General features: G+C 38.3%; 2 pseudogenes; both read left to right on the top strand.

Annotated features, from left to right (window-relative positions):
- Nucleotides 1–21,859, top strand: LOC130870406 (zinc finger protein 54-like; annotated as a pseudogene).
- On the top strand, nt 19,467–25,736 carry LOC130867879 (vomeronasal type-1 receptor 4-like; annotated as a pseudogene).
- The last annotated feature ends 1,931 nt before the right edge of the window (nt 25,737–27,667 follow it).

The raw sequence follows: 27,667 nt of genomic DNA, 5'->3' as shown, positions 1-27,667 counted from the left end.
CTGGGAAGTCCGGTTGCTAAGGCTCGGTAAGTTGAGCTGAGGAGCCAAAGCCAGAAGTTGTAAGTGTGGATTCCCTATAATTCCTCCGGGACCTGCATCGTGGGCAATCGCGTGTTGCTGACCTAGGTGTAGACGACGCGGCGGGGTGTTGAGGGGACGCGAAAACTCCCCGGAGCGGCAGTCGCCGAGGGGGGCGGCCTGGGAAAGTCAGCAGTCAGCTGCGCAATGGGGGAACCGCAGCCCGGCGGCCCTGGAACCTCCCAGGTCAGAGGAGCTGCGGGGCTGGGACCCAGGAGGGAAGGGACCAGGGTGTGAGCAGTTTCTCTGCTGCTCACAAGGAAGCCAGCTGTGAAATATTGCTGTGGATATCTTACCCTCGTCGTTAAATTTTAGATCATCTGCACTGGACTAATCCTGATTTTTTTTTTTTAATCTTCTGGTTTCCAAAATATTCTTGTGAATATTTTGTAATATTGTGAATATTTTGTACAGAGACTGGATATTGCAGAATTGCAGCAGTCTGATTTCTGTGGGTGAGAACAGTTTGCTTGGAGTCTCCCTTGCTCTTCCTCCGGGCTTTTTGGCAAATTACTCAGCATGTGTGTGCCCATTGAGAGATCTAAGACTTCCATCATGTTTGGTCCTTGATAAATTCACTAATTCATTTGTGTATAATATTGTCACCCAAATCATTTATTTACTTTAATTTCTGCCCCTGAATTTTAACTGAGCTGTGCTTGAGTTTGGAATTCAAGTTATACTCGCTGAAAATGCTTTCTAAATATTTGCATTGTTCTAACCCTGCATCTCAATCAGGGAATCACTTGTAGAACCCTCTCTTTATCTACTGAGCACGGTACTATGTTAGAAATCCAGATGATTTCTGAACAATCTTTTTCTCCTGTGCAGGTCTCACTGATCACCCAGACCTGCTCCCCTGTGCAGCAGAACAAAGAGATCAGGAAGGTGGAGAGGGAGGAGACTGTAGCTAAGGATCCAGGTATGGTGGAGGGATTGGCGGCACGGGGCTCAAGTCAATGTGGAAGTGGTACATGAAATCAGATTTACCACATTCACTTTCACTAGAAATAATTTTGAAGACTTCCATGGAGACAGAAATCCTCATGATTAGCCTATTGTGGGCACAAGAAGACTTTCCACAGAAGAATTGATAATGGAGACAAAATTGTATTTGACCATGCATGTGAGTGATGCTATCCTTACTGCATTCACATCACTGATCATGTCATCATAATTGGTTTTCATTTCTATGATTTTAGTATATTATAAAATAATGAAGACGCCTCTAGGATTATTTTCAGAATTTTGGAGCTTTGGTATTCTAGCACATTCTCTATATCTTAGTGTTAATGTCTGTTCCTGAAAGTAATGCCAACAGAGTTTTTGAAAAGAATCAGGAAATATATTTACAGACTGTTTAGCTTTGTGGTGATATTTTGTTTGTGCTTTAACAAATAAAGCTCACATGAATTTAGAGTGGGGAGCAAGTCACCATTGAGGCCAGGCTGTGGTGGAACACACCTTCAACCCCAGCACTCAGGAGGCAAAGGCAGACGGATCTCTGTGAGTTCAAGTCTACCCTGGGCTACATGAGATTGATCCAGTATAAAATAGAAACAGAGCCAGGTTGTAGTGGCTCACATCTTTAATCCCAGTATTTGGGACTCATACACCTTTAATCCCAACACTATGGAGGTGGAGACAGGAAGGGAGATGGCTGGGCCGAGAGAGGAATATAAGGCGGGATGAGACAGGAGCTCAGGGCATTCAGTCTGTGGATTTGTAGAGACAGAATACCCCATTCAACCTGGGGATTTCGTAGAGGTAAGAACTAGTGGCTGGCTGCTCTGTTTTCTGATCTTTCAGCTTTCGCCCCCTAATATCTAACTCCAGGTTTTTATTATTAAGACCAGTTAGAAAACATGCTACATAACTCCGTCTACACCGCCTTTCTATGGATATCTCCTATTGTCTTGTGGTCGTAACCATTCCAAGTGGTTTCCATTGCTGTAATTGTAATATACTGTGAGATCACCTCTAAATTTGGTCCCCTTGGTATTTTCTGGTTCTTTTCTTTTCCTTGGTACTTTCGGGATTACTTTCTGTAAGACATGCAAATAGCATTGGTAGAGAAATTGATTGGAGTCTTAGAGAAGTCAGACCTCCTTTTAGGTTTTCTTGTTGTGTTTGCAAAGGAAATGAGGCAGTGTGCCAGTTTTTACATGTTGTATATATTCTCCTGTTTTTGTCACTGTGCATGTCTGTATTCTACGTTTTGTGACATGTACCTGTGTTGATCAATGGACCATTTTATCATTTGCTAATACTATTTACTTTGTATTTTGATACTTTTTTCTTGATTTTTCTGTCACCATTGTAATGATAATCATCAGTTGTCTTTAACAGCTGTTCATAATCATGGCATTTTTTTTGAAAACTTTCCTTCTTTCTCAGTTTTTTGCATCTTTAGATATGAAATGAAATTTGGTAGAAAATACATGCTTTCTCAGCTGTCCTTTTTTTTGGAATGCTTAAATCTGTTTATATCATTTGCTTAGGGAATATTATCCATTTATATTTCAAGAAATTACTGAAAGAAATGCATTTGTTATTATTTAGGAACTTGAGTGTGATCACTGACTGGAGAGAATTTCTGTATATTGAATTTACATTCACTTTTTAATATATACATGTTGGCCATTCGACTGCTGTTGACCACAGTCTATTAATTCATTTGCTTGTTTATTGATTGTATTGTCATTTGCTTCCTTTGTAATTTTTGGTAGACTGTGGGATTTTATCCATGGTAGTATAAGTAGATATCTAATAAATGTATCTGCTGTGTAGCCCGTCTCTTTATACTTTTAATTATTACCCTTTCCCTGGGTGTTTTTTATTGTGCACAGTATTGTTTGTCAGTTCCTGATGTTGTATCAAGTGTTGCCCCTTTCTGTTACTCTGCAAGGTTCACGGTTTCAGGACATGAAATCTGTGGTTCTTTGTGTGGAGGAGAAAATTGAAGCCAGGTTCATGTTTTTCTATACAGATAGATATACTTTTCCAAATACCACTGTTTGAAGAGTCTGCCCAGTCTACAACACAAGTTCATGGTATTTTGGTAACATTCACATGGTCATTGCTATTGGGCAGGTTCTGAATCTGATGCTCTAGTGCATTGGACTGCTTGTCTTCCTCAACTCTCATGGTACTGTTGGTTGTGTGGATCTGCGGTGTCATCTGGAATCACACGAGGATGACTGGAGCTTTGACTGTATTTCATGGGCATGCTAGAATTGTGGTTATGGACAGTTGGGAGGCACAGTGTACATTCAAGGAATGGAACCTGAGTCTATACAAGAATAATAGGTGCTTTTAACTATTGAGCTATCTCTCTAGCACTTAATTAAGTGTTAATAGAAAATGGTATAAAACCATACTAGTCTTTTTTTTTTTTTTGTCCAAAGTACATGGCTTCTTCAACAATGGGTACTGATCTTTTACCTTTGGGAAGCAAACATGGGCAACAACAATAGCTTGTAATGTTTTGGGGATGTCTTGGACAGCTGTTATCAACAATTTCAAAGTTTGCTTCTTTTACCTGGTGTTAGTGGTTTTGTTAGAAAATCTTTGCCTTTGTGAGGAGCATTATCAATCCAGATGAGAACTCTTTATTTACACACTAAATGGATATGTATATACAGACCTATATGTATTATAGGCATTTTTAGGTAGATGATAATAGTCTGATTCCTCTTGACTTCTTAGACATCCTTACTGTTATTTTACCCCACTCCTTTTGTGTTTATATTTGTCCCTCTCCGTAATTAAATCCTCCCTGTTTATCTTTTTCCTCCTTCAGATCATTTGTTCCCTGTTATTCCCCTGCCTGTTATCTTCCCCACATCTAACAGTGGTCTCTTTTTATTTTTCTGGTTACTGCAGTCACTCCAGCTTATGGATTCACATCTGAAGATTAGGAGCTAGGAACTTCCTATGAGAGAGAACATGCAATGTCTTTCTGGGTCTGAGTAACCTCACTCAGTAAGATCCAGCCATTCAACTTCAAAGCTCAAGATTTCAGTTTTTACAGGTGAATTATGTTTCATATTGTATATGTATTATATTTTCACTATCCATTTGTCAGCTGAAGGACATTTAGGTTGTTTCTCCTTTGTGGCTATTGTGAATAGAGTGGCAATGAACATGGCTGAGCAAATATCTGTGGAGTAGGAGGGAGTTGAGTCCTTTGAACATATAACAAGGAATTGAACAGCTATGTCATGTGTTTGACTTGTTTAACATGAGGATTTATTTGTTTAATTGAGGATTCTCTATATTGATTTCCAGAGTAGCTAAATATATTGTTCATAGGGTGTTTGTTCCCTGTGCTTTTTGTTTTTTATGTTGCTGCTGTTTGGATTATTGGTAGTATTCTTCCTTCCCTGAGATATTGCTGTTTGCTTTTTTTTTCTTTTTTTATTGCTTTATAACTAATACCATTCAAAATTTACACCTCCTTCCCTCCTCCCATATTCCTGCCACTGCCCTAACTCACCCTCTCCCCAGCCCCTTTAGTCCTAAGAGAAGGCAGGATACCCTACCCTGTGGGAAATCCAAGGCCACCTCCCCCATCCAGGCCTAGGAAAGTATGCATCCACACAGACTAGGATCCCAAAAGCCAGTACATGCAGTAGAATCAAATCCCAATGCCATTATTATTGGCTTCTCAGTTAACCCCCATTGTCAGCCACATTCAGAGGGTCCAGTTTGATCACATGCTCATTCAGTCCCAGTCCAGCTGGCCTTGGTGAGCTCCCATTAGATCAATCACACCGTCTCAGTGGGTGGACGAACCCCTCTCAGCCTTGACTTCCTTGTTCATCTTCACCCTCCTTCTGCTCTTCATCTGGAACTTAGGAGCTCAGTCCAGTGCTTCAATGTGGGTCTCTGTCTCTATCTCCATCCATCACCGGATGAAGGTTCTATGGTGATATTTAAGATATTCATCAGTGTGGCTATGAGAGAAGGCCAATTCAGGCACCCTCTCCTCTACTGCCAAAGGACCTAGCTGGGGACATCCCTTTGGACACCTGCCAACCCTAAAATGGCTCCATTAATTAAGATATCTTCTTCCCTGCTCCCATATCCACTCGTCCTCCATCTCAAGCATCCTACTCCCCTAAAGTTTCCCCAATCCTCCTCCTTCTTTCTCCCCGTCTCCCCTTCCCTCCACCCCACTCCTACCCCCATGCTCCCAACTTTTGCCCGGTGATCTTATCTGCTTCCAATTTCCAGGAGGATCTATATATGTTTTTCTTTGGATTCACCTTATTATTTAGCTTCTCTAGGATCATGTGTAGTGGGAGCTGCGGGCTGCGTTCCTGCCACCCGGCCGCCTGGCTAGCTTATGCCCTGAAATAATTACATGGAAACTATTCTTTTAAACACTGCTTGGCCCATTAGCTCTAGCCTCTTCTCATATCTTGCCTAACCCATATTTAGTAATCTGTGTAGCACCAGTCTTACCGGGAAAGATTCAGCATGTCTGACCTGGCGGCTTGCTTCATCGCATCTGCCCTGGAGAGTGGCATGGTGTCTGAGCTCACTTCCTCTTCCTCCCAGCATTCTGTTCTGTTTACTCCACCCACCTATGTTCTAACCTATCAGGCCAAGCAGTTTCTTTATTAATTAACCAATGACCTTCCTCCATCAATCATAAACTATATAAGCTCAATGTCATTTGTTTATGGCTAGAGTCCACTAATGAGTAAGTACATACCATATTCATCTTTTTGGGTCAGGGTTATCTCACTCAGGATAGAGTTTTCTATTTCCATCCATTCGCATGCTAAATTCAAGATGTTATTGTTTTTTACCGCTGTGTAAAACTCTAATGTATATATGTGCCACACATTCTTTATCCATTCTTCCATTGAGGGGCACCAAGGTTGTTTCCAGGTCCTGGCTATTACAAATAGTGCTGCTATGAACACAGTTGAACAAATGCTTTTGTAGTATGATTGGGCATCTCTTGGGTATATTCCCAAGAGTGGAACTGCTAGATCCTGAGGTAGGTTGACTCCCAGTTTTCTGAGAAACTGCCACAAATTTCCAAAGTGGTTGTACAAGTTTACATTCCCATCAGCAATGAATGAGTGTTCCCCTTACTCCACATCCTCTCCAGCAAAGGCTATCATTGGTGTTTTTGATTTTAGCCATTCTGACAGGTGTAAGATGGTATCTCAAAGTTGTTTTGATTTTCATTTCCCTGTTTGCGAAGGAGGTTGATCATGACCTTAAATATCTTTTGGCCATTTGAACTTCCTCTATTAGAATTCTCTATTCAATTCAGTGCCCCATTTTTTAATTGGGTTATTGAGAATTTTAATGTCTAGTTTCTTGAGTTCTTTATATATTTTGGAGATCAGGCCTTTGTCTGATGCGGGGTTGTTGAAGATCTTCTCCCATTCAGTAAGTTGCCTTTTTGTCTTAATGACAATGTCCTTTGCTTTACAGAAGCTTCTCAGTTTCAGGAGGTCCCATTTATTCATTGTTGCTCTTATTGTCTGTGCTACTGGGGTAATAATTAGAAAGTGGTCTCCTGTGCCCATGTGTTGCAGACTACTTCCCACTTTCTCTTCTGTCAGGTTCAGTGTGTTCAGATTAATATTGAGGTCTTTAATCCATTTGGACTTGAGTTTTGTGCATTGTGATAGATATGGATGGATCTATTTTCATTCTTCTACAGGTTGACATCCAGTTATGCCAGCACCATTTGTTAAAGATGCTTTCTTTCTTCCATTGTATATGCGAAAATAGCTCCTTTGTCAATAATCAGGTGTTCATAAGTTTGTGGATTAATATCTGGGTCTTTGATTCGATTCCATTGGTCAATGTCTCTGTTTTTATGCCAATACCAAGCTGTTTTCATTATTGTAGCTCTGTAATAGAGTTTGAAGTCAGGGATGGTAATGCCTCTGGAAGTACTTTTATTGTATAAGATTGTTTTAGCTATCCTGGGTTTTTTGTTTTTCCATATATAGTTGATTATTGTTCTCTCAAGGTCTGTGAAGAATTTTGTTGGGATTTTGATGGGGGATTGCATTGAATCTATAGATTGCCTTTGGCAGAATTGCCATTTGTACTATGTTGATCCTACCATCCAAGAGCATGGGAGATCTTTCCATTTTTTGGTATCATCTTCAGTTTCCTTCTTCAAAGACTTAAAGTTCTTGTCAAATTGATCTTTCACTTTTTTGGTTAGAGTTACCCCAGGATACTTTATGCTATTTGTGGCTATTGTGAAAGGTGATGTTTCTCTGATTTCCGTCTCTGCTTCTTTATTCTTTGTGTATCAGAGGGCTGCTGATCTTTTTTTTTTTTTTTTTTTTTTTGAGTTGATCTTGTATCCTGCAATATTACTGAAGGTGTTTATCAGCTGTAGGAGTTCTTTGGTAGAATTTTGGAAGTCACTTATGTAGACTATCATATCATCTGCAAATAACGAAAGTTTGACTTCTTCCTTTCCAATTCGAATCCCCTTGATCTCCTTATGTTGTCTTATTGTTATTGCTAGAACTTCAAGCACTATGATGAAGAGGTATGGAGAGAGTGGACAGCCTTGTCTTGTTCCTGATTTTAATGGAATGACTTTACGTTTCTCTTTATTTAATTTGATGTTAGCTGTCGGCTTGCTGTATATTGCTTTTATTATATTTAGGTATGAACCTTGTATTCCTAATCTCTCCAAGACCTTTATCATGAAGGGGTGTTGAATTTTGTCAAATGCTTTTTCAGCATCTAATGAAATGATCATATGTTTTTTTTCTTTCACTTTATTTATATGATGGATTACATTGATAGATTTTCATATGTTGAACCAGCCCTGCATCTCTGGGATGAAGCCTGCTTGATCATAATGGATAATTTTTTGGATGTGTTTTTGGATTCGGTTTGCCAGTATTTTATTGAGAATTTTTGTGTCAATGTTCATGAGTGAGATTGGTCTATAATTCTCTTTCTTGGTTGAGTCTTTGTATGGTTTTAGTGTCAGGTTTTATGTAGCTTTATAAAAAGAGTTTGGCAATGAGTCTTCTGTTTCTATTATGTGAAACACATTAAAAAGTAAAGGTATTAGCTCTTCTCAGAAGTTCTGGTAGAATTATGCATTAAAACCATCTGGTCCTGGGCTCCTTTTGGTTGAGAGGTTTTTGATGTCAGCTTCTATTTCCTTGCGACTTATAGGTCTATTTAAATTGTTCACCTGGTCTTGATTTAATTTTGGTGTATGGTACTTATCTAAAAAAAAAAAAGTCTATTTCTTTTGCATTTTCCAATTTTGTGGCGTACAGGCTTTTGTAGTAAGACTTAATGATTTTCTGAATTTTCTCAGTGTTTGTGGTTATGCCCGCCTTTTCATTTCTGATCTTGTTAATTTGTATGTTCTCTCTCTGCCTTTTATTTAGTTTGGATAGGGATTTGTCAATCTTGTTGATTTTTTTTTTCAAAGAACCAGCTTTTTGTTTCATTGATTCTTTGGATTGTTTTCTGTGTTTCTGTTTTGTTATTTCAGCCCTCAGTTTGATTATTTCCAGTCTTCTACTCTGCCTAATTGAGTCTGCTTCTGTTTTTCTAGAGCTTTCAGGTATGCTATTAAGTCTCTAATGTGAGCTTTCTCTGTTTTCTTTATGTGGGCACTTAGTGCTATGAACTTCTTCCTAGCACTGCTTTCATAGTGTCCCATAGGTTTGGATATGTTGTGTCTTTATTTTCATTGAATTCAAGGAAGACTTTAATTTCTTTCTTTATCTCTCTTGACCCAGGGGTGGTTCAGTAGTTGACTGTTCAGTTTCCCTGAGTTTGTAGGCTTTCTAAGGATAGAATTATTGTTGAATTCTAACTTTATTCCATGGTAATCCGATAAGACACAGGTGGTTACTAAAATTTTTTTTGGTATCTGTGGAAGTTTGCTTTGTTACCGATTATGTGATCAATTTTCGAGAAGGTTCCATGAGATGCTGAGAAGAAGATATAGTCTTTTCTGTTTGGGTGGAATGTTCTATAGATGTCTGTTTTGTCCATTCGATTCGTTACATCTGATAGTTCTCTTATTTCTCTGTTAAGTTTCTGTCTGGTTGACCTGTACATTAATGATAGTGGTGTGTTGAAATCTCCTACTATTAGAGTGTGGGGTTTGTTATGTGATTTGAGTTCTAGTAATGTTTTTTACATATGTGGGTTCTTTTCTATTAGGGGCGTAGATATTCAGGATTGAGACTTCATCCTGATGAATTGTTCCTCTTATGAGTAGTGTCCTTCTTCATCTCTTCTGACTGATTTTCGTTTGAAATCAATTTTGTTAGATATTAGGATAGCCATACCTGCTTGTTTCTTAGGTCCATATGATTATAAAACCTTTTCACAACTCTTTACTCTGAGGTAGTTTCTGTCTTTGAGGTTGAGGTGTGTTTCTTGTAAACAGCAGAGTATTGGATCCTGTTTTCGTATCCATTCTCTTAAGCTGTGGCTTTTTATAGGTGAATGGAGTCCATTGATATTAAGTGATATTAATGACCTGTGATTGTTAACTCTGGTTATTTATTTATTTATTTTTGATGGTAGTGTTTGTGTGTTTCCCTTATTTGAGTTGTGCTGGTGGAGGGTTGTCAGATGTCTGTGTTATTATAGGTATTGTTGGCTTCATTGGGTTGTGGTTTTCCTTCTAGTACTTTCTGTAAAGCTGGGTTTGTAGCTATGGATTGTTTAAATCTGTTTTTGTCCAGGAATCTCTTGTTTTCTCCATTAATGGTGAAGCAAGCTTTGCTGGGTATAGTAGTTTGGGCTTGCATCCATGGTCTCTTAGTGTCTGCAGGACATCTATCCAAGACCTTCTGGCTTTCATGGTTTCCATTGAGAAGTCAGGTGTAATTGTGATAGGTTTCCCTTTATATGTTACTTGACCTTTTTCCTTTGCAGCTCTTAATATTTTTTCTTTATTCTGTATGTTTTGTGTTTTTATTATTATATTGTAAGAGGATTTTTTTTTTTTGATCCAGTCTATTTGGTGTTCTGTATGCTTCTTGTACCTTCATAGGAATATCCGTTTTTAGGTTGGAACAGTTTTCTTTTATAATTTTGTTGAATATATTTTCTGGGCCTTTGAGCTGTAACTCTTCTCCTTATTCTACCCATATTATTGGTTTGGTCTTTTCATGGTGTCCCAGATTTCCTGGATGTTTGGTGTTAAGAATTTGTTGATTTGCTGTTTTCTTTAATCAATGAGTTTATTACCTCTATAGTATCTTTAGCATCTGAGATTTCTTCTATCTCTTGTATTCTGTTGGTTATACTTTTCTCTGTAGTTCCTGTTCGTTTACCCAAATTTTCCATATCCAGCCATACCTCAGTTTGTGTTTTCTTCATTTACCTCCATTTCAGTTTTCAAGTCTTGAACTGTATCCATTACCTGTTTGATTGCTTTTTCTTGGGTATCTCTGAGAGATTTATTCATTTCTTCTTACTTTTTGTTTGTCTTCTCATCCATTTCTTTAAAGGAGTTTTCACATCCTGTTTAAGGGCCTCTATTCTTTCCATAATGTTATGTTTAAAGTAGATTTCTTCTACTTTTGGAATAGGGTGTTTAAGTCTTCACTGGATTCTGGTGTTGTCATGTTGCTTTTCAGGTTCTTGGAGGAATTCTTGCATTGGCGTCTGCCCATCTCTTCCTTCAAATGCAGCCAGGAGAGTCTTGGCGTCTTGGTCCAATCTTTGCTGTGACTGACTGTGTACTTGGGGATTTTTCTTGGTCTGCCCTCTCTTAGGACCCTGTGGTGGTGGATCTAAGGACCCCGCAGATGGAAAGAAGTGCCTTCTGGACAGATCTACTCAGTGCAGGAGTAGGAACTCTTCCTGGGCCAAGGACCTCGCAGATATTAGGGCAGGCTTGGGAGAGGCAGGGTCCTGTGGAACAAAGAAGCCCTTGCAGCAGGATCTGGAGGGGCCCTGTACTCTGTTCCTTGACCGTCAGGCTGGGCGGGCATACACTTACCCCTCTGGATGGATCTCTTCATTACAGGAGCAGGAACTCTTCCTGGGCCAAGGACCTTGCAGACAATTGAGCAGGCTTGGGGGAAGGAAGGGTCCTGTGGAACAAAGAAGCCCCTGCAGCAGTAGCTGAAAGGACCCTTTACTCCGTTCCCGGGACCGGCCAGCTGGGTAGGCACACACTTACCCCTCTGGATGGATCTCTCCAGTACAGGAGCAGGGACTCTTGGTGGGCCAAGGACCTCGCAGACAAAAGGGCGGACTTCTGCCGTTTGCTTCTTTCCCATGGATGATTACTTCCCAATTCTCTTGTGTTTATCTCTTCTTCACATGAAATTTATTATTTCCCATGTTCTCATGGATAATTCCTCTGACTCTCCAGTGTATGGTTTGGCTGTAATTTATTATCTTCACTGCTGTGTTAGTGAAATCGATTGTGCTAATTCCAGACTATCTTGAAATACACCAATTTTATGAGAGTATTTTTCTACTTGCAGCAATCTTGTTGATGGTGATTTTTTTTCCTAAACTTTAAGGGTTGTTCCATGTTCTCCTGGATTTGGGATCATTGTCTAGACACCTGGTCATATTCTGTTGCTTGGATCTTTTCATGTGGTTTGGCATGTCTAACAGCTTTCAGTATTAATTTTTGATCTTTCTTTTTGACCTCTTAATGTGAAAGTCTACAAGCTATCTATTCATTGCTCCTGAAAGAGAAACTGGAAGAAGAGAAGCAGGAAGAAATGACTGATTCTCCAGTTAATCTGTCCCAGGTCAGTGGTTGTGTCCTCTCTTTTTCTACAAATAAAAAAAAAAGTTTGAGATAAAGCACATCCTAATTTTCTGATAATTTTTTTAACTTTGATATAAAAAGTGTTGCAAGCAAACAAACAACAAAAGTCACTTGCTAAATCTGACCAGACCCAAAGACTTTACAACTCAATATACTGTTTTGCAGTTAGAGTAGTCATTGGGAGCAGAAACTCTGCAGCCTCACATGGGAATTTTTTACTCTCTAATATATTTTTATGAACTTATCCAACACACACAAAACAGATAAAAACCAGTGACAGAATTAGAACTAGAAATGTAATTACATTTATATCCTTTTTCATAACTGGTGTTCCTTAACTACATTCAGTTCTGCCTCAACCCCTAATATGTAACCTTTCTTACTGTCTATTTTCCATATTCTACTTTGCCCACATGTACATGGTTTCCATAAATATCTATTATTGGCTAGATTCTGCATATGAGGGAAAACATGGCTTCTTCCATTATGACACTTTATGACTTCACTATTACACTTTCTAAGTCCAACCATTTTTTTTTGTAGATTTTCATTCTATTTTTCTCTTCGCCTGAATAGTATTCCATTTTATATGTATACCACTTTCATTATCCATTCCTCTATTGATAGACAGAATGATTCCAGTACCTAAGGTGAATAAAGCAGCAGCAAACACGGAGTGTAAATAGATTTTTAGCAGGGTATGGACTTCTGGGTATATGCCAAGAACTGAAACAGCTGAGCTACACATTAATTCCATCTCTAATTTTTTAAATATGCTCCAAACTGATTTCCACAATGACTGTATTAATGTAGCTCACAACCCTCACACACATCCACACACCAACAGTCAATGAAGCTTCCTTTCTCTCCATATCCTCTCTAACGTTTGTTGTCAGATTGGTTGATGACAGCTATCCTGCCTCACTTAAGGCAGTATTTCAATGTAGTTTTAGTTTGCATTTCCATAATGACATTTAGTGATTACACACATTTTTTTGTAATATTTATTGGCCAATTGTCCAGTCTTTGAAAAGTTTCCATTCAGTTAATTTTCCTATTTGTTGATTGGTATTTCTACTTCCTTGGATTTCTGTAATTCTTGATAAATTCTAGGTATGAGCTACTATCCAAAGTACCACTGATACAGATTTTTTTCCCCTTTCAGTGGGGTGTCTGTGTGCTCTGATGTTTTCATACAGAAACTCCTTATATTCATGTAGCCCATCTGTTAATACTTGGCTCAGTTCCTGTGCTAATGATGTTTTTTCTAAGCAGTAAGTCCTTGCCCATCCCAGTATCTTCATTAGTATTCCCTGTTCCTATGTTTCAATTTTTCTGGTTTAATTAAGGTTTTTGATCCATTTTGAGTGGATTTTTATACATGATGAAAGGGAAGAATCTAATTTCATTCTCCTATTGGATCCAGTTTTGCCAGCCCCATTTGTTGTAAAGGCCACATTTTATAATCTCTTTTTGCTTCCTTTATTAAATAATAAGTAAGCATAGCTTTCTGGGACCTCTATCTTATTCTGTTATTCTTCTATGTTTATGACCATACTAGGCCATCTTTATGATTGCAGCTATACAATACAATTCCATAATTCCACATATGTTCTACCACTTTTTGTAATTCTACCCTACCACCATTTATTTATTTATTTATTTATTTATTTATTTTGGTTTTTCGAGACAGGGTTTCTCTGTGGTTTTGGAGCCTGTCCTGGAACTAGCTCTTGTAGACCAGGCTGGTCTCGAACTCACAGAGATCCGCCTGCCTCTGCCTCCCAAGTGCTGGGATTAAAGGTGTGCGCCACCACCGCCCAGCTTATTTATTTATTTTTTGAGGGAAAATTTTACACATTGACTTATGACCTGTAACTTTGAAAATATTTCAACTGTGACACATGAACTAAAAATACATGTTGGTGCTCCATTGCTATAGTGAATATACTGTGTAGGAGGAGGCCTACCTAAGCAGGGAAAACTAAACCGAAGGCTGGGAGAAAGAAGGGCAGAGTAAAGGAGAAGCCATGTAGCCCTGCTGGAGACAGACACTGGAAGTTTAGCCAGTAAGCCACAGCCTTGTGGCAATACACAGATTACTAGAAATGGGTTAAATTAAGATATAAGTGTTAGACAATAAGAAGCTATAACTAATGGACCAAGCATTGATTTAAATAATATGGGTTCTGTGTGATTATTTCGGGCCTGTGCAGCTGGAAACTAACAAGCGGCCCTTCCTTACAACAATACTGCATTTGCATTTATTATACTATGATGGTTTATGTGCCATGTAGGCTCTACTTGTGGGATCTGTCCCATTTCCTTGAATCATGATTATAAAAATGCATACTGAAATGTGGGCTAGTTTCCACAACATCTTAAAATGATGGAATTAAAGAGATTTATATCTTGATTCGTTTTTGTGTTTTCAAAACAGGATTTCTCTATAGCTCTAGATCGTGTCCTGGAACTAGCTCTTGTGGACCTGGCTTGCCTTGGATTCACAGACATCTGCCTGCCTCTGCCTCTGCCTCCCAAGTACTGGGATCAAAGGTGTGCACCACCACTACCGAGCTCATATCTTGATTCTTAATACAAAATAATGTTTTGTTCCTAATATTAATGATTTAAGTACACTAGGTAGTGCAGAACATGGCAGGAACATGTGGTTTGAGTTAGTCATGAAATTGATGTTCTTGAGTATAAACTCAGATTGATTATAGTCTACTTGTATTTCTCTTTGGTATTTAATATCACAACAGTGATGATGTGTCCATGTGTTTGTTGAAACCTGCTATCTGTTTTTCTCAGGACATTGGCTGCTCACATTACTCACTTGGTTAGGATGTTCAAGGGTCTTTTTTATTTCTCTTTTTCTTTTTGCACTAAACAGGATTCCACTGTGCTGTCCTTTTTCCCTGGGACTCATTGTATAACATCATGTGGAATTCATCAATAAAGGTGTCTTGGAGTATTGACTGATTGATGTGCATAAGGAATCACATTTGATGCAGGAAGAACATTCCTCATGATTGTTTTGTTCTAGTCAGTTCCTGCAAGAATCATGGCTCTGCTTCCCTAGCCTGAAGCTACAGTGTTTTAAAGTGGAGATTGGGGAAATGGGCTCTGACCCTCAGGTTTGCATTGCTATCATGACTCATGGCTCAGACAGAATATGTCACTAGTTTCCATTTCCAGAAAAATAAAGGAAGAATCATGAACACTACTAACCTAAATTCTGTCAGACAGTGTAGCCTAAATACTAACAAGAACATATTGAGGGTTACAAAATTCAGACACAATAGCTGAGATTTTCTCCTGAGACATTTTTTGTGCTCTATTACATTTGCAAAGCATAGAAAATAAGTATAATTCTCATATAATTTATTCTCATATTCATTTGTTCACTAGAAATCTGTCATTCCTGAATATATTCAAGTTACTTCATATGTGTACATGCTTAGGTGTAACTTAAATTTATTATTTAATGTGCTTTTGGACATCCCTCAATTTTTATAGGTCTTCAATGGTAAAATTTTCTTCTAAACCTCTGAAAGTGTTATTTGCCAAAATTTCCTTATGCATACTGTTGGGACAATTTTAGATTATGTTAAACATGGCTGATACAGATTTTAAATCTGCTTGGTAATGGGTTAAATATTCTTATAAATTAGTTCATAAACTAAATTTTTTATGATTTTATATGTTAATATAATAGCAAGTATGCAGTGTTGTTATACTCCTTACTGTGGAAAAAAAAACAAAAACAAAACTCTTTGACTATCAAGTCAGTCATGAATTCTACCTTCTATATCTACCCTTTCTCTCTGAAGGGTGTGGCACCGGAACTAGAGTTTAGACATCCCAACTGAGTCTGTTAGAATAGAGTTATGTAAGGCCCACGTACAGACAGGATTGATTCAGAGTCAGAATTTACCATGATCTACAGACACAGCATTTAAAACCATATTTCTTCATTATAAATTTTCCTTCTGAGATATGTACCACTGTTATCCTGTAGGATATAAACACAGCATCCATAACAGATAGATAACCTTGTCCAGACCTTAAATGTGTATTGTTTCATGTATATTGGTTGTGAGAATGTTGTGGCCTTCTGTTTTCAGTTAGAAAGCCCATGTAGAATACAACTATATTAGAAATTAACTTTTTGAGGAGTTGTCTTTGCTCATCTACATTCATGATTTGTATAAGTCTCCTTATATCTAGGAAAGTACTCTACCTGGTATCACGTGATCACACTGTAAGTTTTTTATTTCAGGGTCTGTTGACTTTTGGGGATGTGACTGTGGACTTCTCCCAGGAGGAATGGGAATGCCTGGACTCTGCCCAGAGGACTTTGTACATTGATGTGATGTTGGAGAATTATAGCAACCTGGTCTCTGTGGGTGAGAACATTTTGTTGTAGAATTCGTAACTCAGGCTTTGTATGTACTGACTTTCTAAGTTGTAAACTCTCTGTTAGGCTGTCTTGGAAACAACAGGAGATTAGGAAAAGTTTGGTAGTAGAAAAGAACTTTTTCTTGGTATTTTGCTATTTTCTTTCCATTTTCCATGTTAGAGGTGTCCAGCACCTTTCACTTTGGTTTCAAGATGCATTCAGAAACTCTGTAGCATATAATATTTCCAGCCACATGTTCCTTTTCAGTTTTTTCACTTTCATTGAAATAGATTTTTTTTCTCATACAATATATCCTAGTTATACTTTGTCCTCCCTGTATTTCTCCAAGTTCCTCCCCATTTAGCCTTCCCTCAATATCTACTCCCTTTCTGTCTCTCATTACAAAGATCAGGCTTGGAGCCAGACATAGTGAGGCACACCTTTAATCTCAGCTCTCTGGTGGATTTCTGTGAGTTTCAGGCCAGCCTGGTCTACAAAGCTCGTTCTAGGGGATCCAGGTCTATTACTCAGAGAAACCCTGTCTCAAAACCTGCCTCCACTCCCCCCCCCAAAAAAAGAGCAGGCTTCTAAGAAATAACAACTAAGCATCACAAAATAAAATAAAATAAAGCAAAAACCATCATATTGAAGTTGGACAAGAAGGAAAAGAGTCCTAAGAACAGCTACAAGCATCAGAGATACATTTGTTCTCACACTCAGAAATCCTATGATAATGCTAAGCTTATAGCTATAATACATATGCAGGAAGCCTGGTGCATATCCATGTAGGCCCTGTGTTTGCTGCTTCTGTCTTTGTGAGTTCACTTGCACTTGGCTAGTTGGTTCAAAGGACCTCGATCTTTTGTTGTCCTCCACCCCCTTTGGCTCTTAGACTCCTTTCACCTCCTCTTCTGCATGGATCCCTGAGCTCTCAGGGGAAGGAGTTGATGAAGACATCTCATGTAGACTTTCTCTATATGTACTGTCTGGCTGTGGTTCTCTACATCTGTTCTATCTGCTGCCAGGGGGAAGCTTCTCTGTTGATGACTGAATAAGCTATGAGTATAGAAGAATATCATCAGGAGGCAGTTTTTTGATACTATTTTTTTTCTTTTCACATCAGTAGTTTTTGATTTACACTAGGTCTCAGGATTACCTATTCTCTGGTTCTTGGTTACCCAGGCAGTATTGGCTATGGGTTCCATCTTGTAGATTGAACCTTAAGTAAAAGCAGACATTTGTTTGTTACTCCCACAGTTTCTGTTCCAACATTACCCTAGTATATCGTGCAGGCAGGACAGGTCACAGGTTTTTTTTAAATATTTTTTGTTTTGATTTGTTTCTTCAAGACAAGATTTTACTCTGTAGCCTTGACTCTCCGGAACTTTTTCTATAAACCAAATCTCTCAAACTCACAGAGATCCACTTGTCCAAATGTGCTACCACTACTTAGTTTTCCTTTGATTCTTTTAAGTAAGCCTTTAGTCTTCAAAGGAATTGGTCTTCTGAACAGTACTTTTCATTGCTTTATATTAGTAAGTACAAACACTGTGAACCTAGAATTGTAGTAAACTCTTCTTTAACAATTTCACAGAAAAAATATTTTAAAATAGACACATGTATTCTAAATATAATCAATCAGTAAGCTCCATCCTAAAGCTAATTGCTGATTCCTCAGTTATTTGTTTCTTCTTCTTGAAGGCTGTCACTCTGTTTGGGGGATAATTCATATATATAGTGAAAGGAAAAAATGTTGAGTACCAGGAAATCTGTGCAAAATAGTTGCTGGTTGAAATATCGTAATAGAGAACATAGTGAGTCACAGTCACTCATCAGATGTTTATTATTGGAACAAGCCCTATTAATCTGAACTGTACTCATTTTCCAGAGAACGATTACATATGTGATCCTGTCCATCAGCATGTGAATAATGAAAAGGAGTCTTTTCAGTGTAATGAGCTTGGCAAAATGCTTCATGACCCCTCCACATGTGCACTTTCTAGAACAAGTGAAACTACAGAAAACTCCAATAATTGCAGATGTGGTAATCACAGGGAGGACTCAATTGACTCTTCAAACCCAGATAGACATGAAAACGTGCACACTGGAGAAGAACCTTGCAAATCTAAAGACTGCAAGAAATCCAACATTACTCAAGATCAGAGAATGTACACTGCAAAAAAAGAGCACAGGCAGGGAGAATATGCTGACTCTTTTCTTAATGCATTCAGTGTTATGCAGCAAACAATCTGTAATAGAGAGAAACCACACCAGTGTGAGCAATGTGGGAAATACTTCAGTAATTCCACAAGCCTCTCTGTGCACCAGAGAATACATACTGGAAAGAAACCCTACAAGTGCAATGTTTGTGACAAATCTTTCACCCAGTGCACAAATCTTAAAGCACATCAAAGAACTCACACTGGAGAGAGACCTTATGTATGCAGAGAATGTGGAAAGTCATTTCGTCACTTGTCAGCACTTAAAAGCCATCAGAAAATGCATACAGGAGAGAAGCCTTACAAATGTAAGGAATGTGACAAATCTTTTTCTCAGGGTTCAAGTCTTAAAACGCATCAAAGACTTCATACTGGGGAGAAACCTTACAAATGCCGAGACTGTGGGAAGTCCTTTCCTCAGTCCTCAGCACTCAAAAGCCATCAGAAATTGCATACTGGAGAGAAGCCTTACAAATGTAAGGAATGTAACAGATCCTTTGCCCACTATTCTAGTTTCAGGAGACATCAGAAAATCCATACTGCTGAGGGACGTTCTGATTATGAAGTATTGTGGCAAGGTCTTTCATCAGCTTTCACACTGTAGAAGCCATTACAGACTGTATACTGGAGAGGACCCTTACAAATGCAATGACCGTGACACAGATTCTTTACCCACTATTAATCATTTAGAAGGCATCATAAAAATCATTCTCTAGAGATATTGTATGAATGCAAAGATTGCGTTAAGTCATTTCTTGAAATGTGACATCTTAAAAGGCATTACAGAATCCATACTGGAGAGAAACGTTAGAAATGTGAGGTATTGTGGCAAACCCTTAACCTAGGACTCTCATCTTAGAACACATCAGAGAGTTCGTACTGGAGAGAGACCTTACAGATGTACGGAATGTGGCAAGTTCTTTTTGGTTTTTTGTTTGTTTGTTTGTTTTGTTTTGTTTTTTGGGGTTTTTTTTTTTGGTGCGTATATCTTAGAGTAGATCAGAAAATCCTTACAAATGCAAAAGACTGAGTCGGGTGGTGTTGGCACACACCTTTAAAACCAACATTCAGGAGGCAGAGGCAGATGGGATCATTGTGAGTGCAAGACCAACCTGGTCTACAGAGTAAGTTCCTAGACAGCCTCCAAAGCTACACAGAAAACCCTGTCTGCAAAAACAAAACAACAAAACAACAAACAAAAAAAGAAGACATCAGAAAATTCATACTGTAAGAGAAAAATACCATTGTAAATAATGTGACATAGTATTTATCTGCTATTCTCGGCTTATAAATCCCAATAATATATAATAAAAACATAAAGAAACTTGTGAATACCTTGAGTGGAAGTCTAAATCTTAGAAAAATATTTTAGGTTTATATTTAAATAAAATTCTATAAAAGTAATGGGGGAAAGTTTTTTTTTATTTTCTTTTGAAAGGTTTTTTTGTTAATGTTTATGATTGCTTTGCCTGCAAGTATTTCTGTATTCTGCATGTTTGCCTGGTGCTAAGTGAGGCCAGAAGAGGTCATTATATCCACTGAAACTGGGTTAACAGAAAATTGTGAGCCCTGTGTGTGTTGGGAATTGAACCCTGGTTCTCTAGAATAGCATTCAGTGCTTTCAACCACTAAGCCATATATGCAATCCCTAGAAAATGCTGTAATAAGAGAATTTATCTTGTTCAGTATGCAAAACTTCATGTTTTTAATTCCAGCATTCAGGAAATAGAAACACGAAGATCTGAGTGTCAGAGCCATCATTGTCTACATAGTTTCTGGACAGGCAGGACTACATAAACTCTCAACAACAACAACAACGAAGAATCATAATGAGAGCAAAATATAGTTACTGAAAAAATGTTTAAAAACTGAAAAAAAATTAGAGAACTCTAATTTTGCTGTTCATCACAAAATTCATAGTTTTGAGAAACCATCTGCAGGTGTACCATATATAATCCCCATGTGTTGTTCTTTATAAATTCCACCCTTGAAATGCATTCAATTCGACAAATCCTTTACCTAGTTCTGAAATTGTAGACATAAGAATTCGTTATGAAAGAAACAAAATGTTTTAATAATGTCTCATTCTTTTGTTCACCTTCAAAGTTTTCATAGGAGTCAAACCTTAAAAAGAGCAAGAAGGTGAGAAATTATAAAGGGATAGCAAGTGACTGAAAACATGAGCATGCTCACATACAGCTTACAAATCTCCAAGGACTAAGGATGTGGTCCTCCATGTCTTTAATACCAGCTCTCTGAGGCAAAGGTAGACTGAACTCTGAGTTCAAGTCCAGCCTTGAGAAACCCTGCCTCAAACAAAACAACAACAAAAGAAATCCCCAAGAGCATACATACACCAATTTTGAAGTCTTGAGAATAAGGGGGTAGTATTTACTCAATATTCTAAAATAATATAGCTGCCAGTAGAGCTTCGTGGAGTGAAAGGAGTCTCGTTGGACTCTCCCACAGCAATTATGAGATCGTATTTATCCCAGACTAACACAGTATTTTATCAAAATATGAATCTGCAATGCTCACCACCAACTGCAACAGGCTTCTTTCACTAAAGGTTAAGTGTACTGCTAATTGATAGTTATAAACCTGGATATTTTGATGGAAATTAACATGATCATTAATGCAATATCAGGTCCTGCCCTTGGCCTATACTCCCCAAGTCATGATTTTTGATCATGTTTATAGTAGAAGGTGCAAATTCCCCTCAATGGAGCAAGCCACAAATCGAATTGACAGGTGATTATGCCCATAAGCAGTTGGGCCGGTTTTGTGCTGTGCACACATCCTGGCTTGTAGGTTGGTATTGTAGGATGCAGGGACCATTGACTTCAGTCATGTGAAAGCTAGCCAGTAGGGAGAATTTTCTGCTAAGTTCAAGATTGCATCCTTTCTCTCTTTGGTGTCTTCAGTAACATCTTGTATTTATGGTGGCCAAGCAACCTGTTTTATTTGGGGTGCCTCTGGGAACTCCCTGACCAGTAAGTCCTAGGCAGATAACGAGTACCTGGTAGAGAGAATTGGATTTAATAGCCCTTTGAGTGGAAGCAGCATTATTCACCTCTGCTCAAAGTTTTGAAAATTATATTTCCTATTAACTTATAAGACAGTGGGATTTCATAAGGCTTCATCCTTACTTTTGGTTAATCCACCCACTTTTCCTCCTTCCTGCCTCATCTAAGTTAAACATCTAGCTCATATTATCCAGCACCTTTACTGTACATTATAATACATATAGAGTACATTATAGCACATGTGTTCTACTATCTGCTCTTTTTGTATTTTTTACTTGGGTTGTAAAATGATAGGTTCCCATGTACCTTTTTCATGGGCGTGTCATTTGAGTTGACCTTCCAGCAGCCTCCTCAACCAGCAAAGTACATATTTGAACCATTCTGCCCTCTATTTCATGGCACCCATATTCTACTATCCACCCTTTCTTCCTCCATCTCCCTCTTATTGTCTATTTCTAGCTTCCTGACTTGTATGCTCTAACTGAGCACAGAAAACTTACGTTTGAAGCTAAGACTGACATGGGAGAAAATGTGATGTTTAACATTTGAGGCCTAGTTGGCATCACTTATCATATTTTCCATTGCCTACATTTACATCCAAATTTCACACTTTCATTTTTATTTGCAACTAACATATATACCTTTGTAGCTATATATTGCATTTCAGTTACCCATGTGTCAGTTGGTGGATAGCTGAACTGATTGCACTAGTGTGAAAAAAAAGCAGCAATGAGCAAGTGCTCGGTGATAATATGCCAAGATCTGAGTTCATATCTGGAGTTCATAGCCAGGAGTGTTTACTGTGTATCAGTCTCTGAGGTGAAACCTCTTTAAAATGCAGGGGTTAAAAGAAATAAAACTAATGGGATGCTGTAATGGGAGGTAATACATTCAGTCCTACAGAGAAGCTTCTGAAGCACAGAAATAAAGGACTGCTGACGCTTCAGACAAGCTGAGCCACATAGAAGATACTAAGACCAACCATGAAGCAGACACCAGTCAAGCTGCCTGAACTACAAGACAAGCTGCATGAAGGAAATAGTGTCTCAAAAGGCACTTCAACCTCCCTTGAGCTGCCTTCAAGCTGTGCAGTGATCCCAGGTTTTCAACTTCATTAGCTATTACCCCCACAGTTGTCATTGAGTCCTTTGTGCTTCTGTCTGTAACCCCTTACCCCCACTCTTGTAAGTCACTGTGGAAATTATTGTATCAAAGGCAGCATTCACACAATCCTGCCTGTCCTCTGACTTTTACAATCTTTCCACAGTCTCTTTGTTTTGTTCCCTGAGTCTTGCAGAGGAACATTGGTACAAATGTCCCATCTACAATTGAGCATTCGCAGTTTCTTATTCTAGGAGTTTCTATAGCAATGCTACTCTGTATTCATCACTACCTACTACAATCAGAAATTTCTCAGAGCTGAGCAGCGGTGGTGTATGCCTGTAATCCCAGCAAGATCTCTGTGAATTTGAGGACAGTCTGGTCTACAGAGTGAGTTCCAGGACAGTCAGAGCTGTTACACAGAGAAGCCTTGTCTCAAATCTTCCCCACAAAGAAAACTTCTTTTCTCAGAGTACATGCACACACATGTACACATATAGTGAAATGAATATAAATTTTGTAATTTTTCTGACATGAGAGAGAGAAGTTTAACAACATGAACACTTAGAAAACAATTGCCAATAGGTTTCTACTGGGGCACTAAACAGTTTGTTTAAAATCCCCAGGCATGAAATTTATTCTTTAGAGGAGTAATACAAGCCAACCAAAGGACCAGATAGTTAACACTTAAACAATGTTTCCAGTATTTCTCCAGTGAGAATGTTTGAATCAAGGTCAATAGTGTAGGCTGCAGAGATCAGTACTCTATAAGACAATTGGTATCTTTTCTTGCAAAGCACTTTGGACAGCAACTTCTGTCACTGTGAAAGCTATCCAATGGGGAGGGTGGATTTTCTTTGTCATTTCAAGATTGATTTCTCTGTGCCCTACACTCAAAATATGAGCTGTCTACATCAATAAAGGCATTGTCATCTAGTTATGAAAGAAAGCAAGATCAATGGCAAAGATTTGTATTGCTTTATTCTACTGGGACTTATCTGGACAGTAACTAGTATGGAAGGAAGCTCACTAGTTGAAGTGTTTCTGAAAAAAAAATGTAAAGAATATGATTGCCTTTGAAGAGTATCAAAATGAATGAGTCAGGTGTGTAAAAAGGTGAATGAAACAGAGCGGTGGGAAACCCCTACGCACTCAAGCTGTTTTGTCTCTTTCCTTAATTTTTTAGGAGCTACTCACAGGGGTGCCCTACAGAAAAAACTAGATTCTGGTAAGTTCCCATTGAGGATAACTAGGAACTCAATGAGATACATAACTCCCTGTCAGTCCTTCCCTTGTCAGACCCCAGTATATTTAGTCTGTCTCCAGAGATCAAGGATCCATAAGAAAGTGTCTCCATTCTCTCACTTAAATCACACAGGGAAGAGAATTGTAATTGTCTTAGCTAACTATCATCTTGGGGGAAGTATTGATAAAAGTTCATGCATGATCATGGCACATGGCTACTGTGGGTGAAATGATAATTGTAGGGCTGAAGAGACATGAGGTCACAGAATCACAGACAATATCTCAGGCACAAGCTGCCTGAGTCCTGCTTTTCCTGATCTCTGGGGCCATGGCACCAACATAAGCATCCTACTAAGAGGAAGAGTGCAGAGAGCATAATTGATTGCCAGTGGCAGAGTCCTGTGACTCACAAATGGGGAAACCTGTGAGACTCAATGCGAATGTTCATAGCAGAAAACGAATGTAAGTTATAACATAGATGTATCTGAAAGAAATATTCTGTTGATGTCATATATGATTTGTAATGTGTTACTTTTTTCTTTTCTGCAAAGTTGAATACATGATATTTTAATGGAATGGTTTTTAAATAATTTTAATAATTTATTAAACTTCAGACTCATGTTATATTAAAATGTCTGAAATTTTCCAACATTTACCAAGATAACTCAATAAAATTCATATTTTAATTAGTTAACAAAAAAGAATTCACAAGTACATAAAATTTCATTGCAGCAAAAAGATCAAAAGATCCACTCACTGATTAGCAATAAGATTATATAAAACTAGGTGATGTGTTGAACTGCATTGCTGAAACAAGTCTATAAACTGGCAGGCGTGAAGAGTGGTTGGTCAATGCACTATCTCCTTCTCACTGTCTCTGTCACCACTCAGCCAATTTTAGAAGCCTAATTTAGTCTTAATCAGAACATGAATTTAAAAATACTGGACTGCTTTGACACTGGTTCAAGTATACTCATTTTTATGACTGAATAAAAGGGCTGCCGCGCATGCTGTTAAAATTGAAAAACTGTACTGTGTTCCTCACCTGTAGCAGGACTATGAATATGATGTGTGATTTCAAAGTACATGGAAACAGCCTACCACTTTTCCAAGCAAAAGAGAAGCAGCTGAATATTTCTAGTAGGACTCACTGCAAATGACACAGTACATGTCAGTCTGGCATCTTCTCATAAACTGTCAGGGTGACTGCTGGACCTGACACCATAGTAACAAGTGAGGTGATAATAAGAATCATCTTGTCACAGACTGTGGTTGGGTTTCTGGGCAATTCCTATCTCCTTCACCATTATCTACTGTTTAACTTCAGTGGATACACACTGAGGTCCACAGACTGGATTCTGATGCATTTGACTGTAGCCAACATCTTAACTTTGTTGTAAAAAAGAGTGCCCCAAACAATGGCATCTTTTGGGTTGAAAGACTTCCTCAATGATTTTAGATGCCAAGGACTTTTTTATCTCCACAAACTGGGCAGGGGTGTGTCCATAGGCAGCACTAGCTTCCTGAGCATCTTCCAGGACATCATCATCAAGCCCATGGATTCCAGATGGGCAGAACTTAATTAATGGAAGAAGACAAAAACATATTGGTTCTTCTGTTTACCTGAGCTGGATCCTGCACATGCGTATTAGTCTTAATCTTGTGTTTGTGAGAGCAAAACACAACAAGAGCAACACAGTAGATCTAAAAGATCTGGTATACTGTGCTGCTGCTTCTTTTGAGAAAATTAATGACATATTGTATGCAACATTTCTGTCAGTTCCTGATTTTCCTGGGTCTGGGCCAGCACCTGCATGCTTCTCATACTGCACAGGGACAGGCCTTCTTTTACATACTCTCCTTCATTTTTTTTTTTTTTTTGATTTTTCGAGACAGGGTTTCTCCGTGGCTCTTTTTGGTTCCTGTCCTGGAACTAGCTCTTCTAGACCAGGCTGGCCTCGAACTCACAGAGATCCGCCTGCCTCTGCTTCCCGAGTGCTGGGATTAAATGCATGCGCCACCACCACCCGGCTTCTCCTTCATCTTTATCATCTGTTTAACTCATTACCGATTGTTCCTGCTGAATATGTCTACATTCCTTGCTGGATGTTTTCCCACTATCAGCCCTTTCCTGCTGTTGAGCCCCAAGTCCAGCATTTTCCAGGACTTTATCTCCACAAGGAATGGAAAAAACACCTAATCTTAAGATGAACATATAATTGAAAGCTTTTGCATAATTTTATTGTTTTTATAATTGCAACATAATATTGAAAAAGGAACATAGCAGTCATTTAATATACAAACAGATATTTTATTAAAACAAGCTTTGTATTGTGAATATGTGTATGTATGTATAAGCACATATAACATACATATATAAAAATGTATTTATTCATATAGCATTAATTATCCACCACTAAACATTTTCAAATACTGTGGGTACCTTAGGTAAGTGTGACATCTTAAGAAAAAGAATGAATACAAAATCTAAATCAACAAGAGAAAATCAACAAGATCGACAAACCCCTACCCAAACTAATTAAACAACAGAGAGAGAACACGCAAATAAATAAGATCAGAAATGAAAAGGGGGACATAACCACAGACACAGAGGAAATTCAGAGAATCATTAGATCTTACTACAAACGCCTATATGCCACAAAACTGGAAAATGCAAAAGAAATGGACATTTTTTTAGATAAGTACCATATACCAAAGCTAAACCAAGAACAGGTGAACGATCTAAATAGACCTGTTAGTCGCGAAGAATTAGAAATTGTTATAAAAAAATCTCCCTTCCAAAAAAAGCCCAGGACCAGATGGCTTCAATGCAGAATTCTACCAGAACTTCCAAGAAGAGCTAATACCTATAATCCTTAACGTATTTCACAATATAGAAACAGAAGAGTCATTGCCTAATTCCTTTTATGAAGCTACAGTTACCCTGATACCAAAACCACACAAAGACCCAACCAAGAAAGAGAATTACAGGCCTATCTCACTCATGAACATCGACGCAAAAATTCTCAATGAAATACTGGCAAACCGAATCCAAGAACACATTAGAAAAATTATCCATTATGATCAAGTAGGCTTCATCCCAGAGATGCAGGGCTGGTTCAACATACGCAAATCTATCAATGTAATCCACCATATAAATAAGCTGAAAGAAAAAAACCATATGATCATTTCATTAGATGCTGAAAAAGCATTCGACAAAATTCAACACCCCTTTATGATAAAGGTCTTGAAGAGATTAGGGATACAAGGATCATACCTAAATATAATAAAAGCTATTTACAGCAAGCCAACAGCTAACATTAAATTAAATAGAGAAAAAATCAAAGCCATCCCACTAAGATCAGGAACACGACAAGGCTGTCCACTCTCTCCATATCTCTTCAATATAGTGCTGCAAGTTCTACCAATAGCAATAAGACAACATAAGGGGATGAAGGGGATTTGTATTGGAAAGAAAGAAGTTAAGTTTTCGTTATTTGCTGATGATATGATAGTATACATAAGCGACCCGAAAAATTCTACCAAAGAACTCCTACAGCTGATAAATACCTTTAGTAATGTGGCAGAATACAAGATCAACTCCAAAAAATCAGTTGCCTTCCTATACACTAAGGATAAGGAAGCAGAGAGGGAAATCAGAGAAGCATCACCTTTCACAATAGCCACAAATAACATAAAATATCTTGGGGTAACTCTGAACAAGGAAGTGAAAGATCTATTTGACAAGAACTTTAAGTCTTTGAAGAAAGAAATTGAAGAGGACACCAGAAAATGGAAGGATCTCCCTTGCTCT

This window comes from Chionomys nivalis, chromosome 2 (genome assembly GCF_950005125.1).
Source record: "Chionomys nivalis chromosome 2, mChiNiv1.1, whole genome shotgun sequence".
Taxonomy (NCBI): Eukaryota; Metazoa; Chordata; class Mammalia; order Rodentia; family Cricetidae; genus Chionomys; species Chionomys nivalis.
This window is presented reverse-complemented; position numbering and strand designations above follow the sequence as displayed.